This window comes from Trachurus japonicus, chromosome 20 (assembly GCF_045865225.1).
Source record: "Trachurus japonicus isolate A0001 chromosome 20, Traja_1.0".
Classification (NCBI taxonomy): Eukaryota; Metazoa; Chordata; class Actinopteri; order Carangiformes; family Carangidae; genus Trachurus; species Trachurus japonicus.
The window spans coordinates 2,402,849-2,404,550 of NC_140926.1; positions in this window are offsets into that span (position 1 = coordinate 2,402,849).

Genomic DNA, 1,702 nt, shown 5'->3' on the forward strand with positions numbered 1-1,702 from the left:
TCTTTAATGTGTAATGAACATTGGGGTGATGGATAGAAAGGATGAGGACAGATGTGGAGGAGCGCTCCAGATGTGGAGGAGAAGGGAGGAGGAAGGAGTCGCGCTCGGCTGATCCCGACTATCGGCCTCAGCAATTAGCTCGCTGGAGCTGCTTGTAATTCCACCAAATAACAGGCGCCGCTTCGTGAAGGGAATTCAATTAATTGCTATTTTGATTATATTTGTCTTTCCCCTCGTGACGTATTTATCTCTGACGCTGTTTCAATTTCTACTGGAATTATGTTCATTTACATGAACCTCCTGCTAATCTGCTGCTATCTGCTTTAATGAAGCTAAGGAGATTAACACACACACACACACACACACACACACACCCTCCCTCTCTCACACACACACACACACAGACACACACACACTTGCAGCAGGGATACCAGGGCTATAGACTGATATATTGAGTCAATATCGGCCGTATTAGAAATGAATCGGATGAAGCAGCTGCTCTATTCCTCCTATAATGAAAATCATTGATTACTGATCGACACAGTGGATCAATAACACACACTGACCTCCAATGACAAACATTAAAGGTTCAGTTCAGTCAAATTACCACAAGACAGGGTCTCTTACTCACCCGTTGTTCAATATTTAAACAATATTCATCAGTTATTTCATGAAAATATTATGTTTTTATAGTCAGGGTGTGGTTAGCCTAGCTTAGCTTCTTAGCTTCTCCTTGTGGAACTCTGTGGTTTCCCTGGAGACGGTGTGTAGTTACCAGGCAACAGGCCCCGCCCCCTCTCATCAGTTCAGCCTGCTGTTTCTGTTTCTGTTTCTGTGAGGATGATTAACAAGATCAACGTCGTCCAGATGATTTTAAACATTCAAACGTCTTCGAAATGACACTGTGCACTGCAAAAACTCAAATATCTTACCAAGAATATTTGTCTTATTTCTAGTCAAAATATAATTTCTAGTCAAAACAATCTCATTCTACTTAAAATAAGACTCATCACATTAAAAAGTAGCTTGTTTTTAAGACATTTTTTACTTTTTTCAAACATATTTTCACTTGAAATAAGTAGAAAAATCTGATAGTGGAGCAAGTTTTTCTTTCTTATTACAAGCACAAAAAACTTCCTTTCACTGGCAGATTTTTCTACTTATTTCAAGTGAAAATTTGTTTGAAACAAGTGAAAATTATCTAAAAACAAGTTAATTTTTAGGTGATGACTCTTATTTTAAGTGGAAAGAGTTTAGTTTTGACTAGAAATGAAACATTTTGACAAGAAATGAGACAAATATTCTTGGAAAGATTTTGAGTTTTTGAAGTTTGACGATCAATGAAAACCTTAAATCCAAAATAAAACGTCACTTTAGAGACCTTAAAGACCAGGTGACAAATAAAACCCATGTTGGTGTGTTTCTACATCAGAGATCGTCCAACTTTGGATATTTTCATTCAAGTTTAAAGCTTTTTCTTCAGTTTAGTTTAGTTTTTTATGTTTGTCTGTCTGTTTTGTTCTTATATGGTTAAAATGCTGAAGTGTAGCTTAATTTGCTCAGTTTGCTACGTATTTATAAAAACATTCTGTCTTTTCAGTCTCTACCTTGTTGAGGATGTTTGCAGTGTTGATAGTTGTTGTTGTGACTGACAGAATAAAGACTGGAATCAAATCAGAATAATGATAAATATTATCATGTT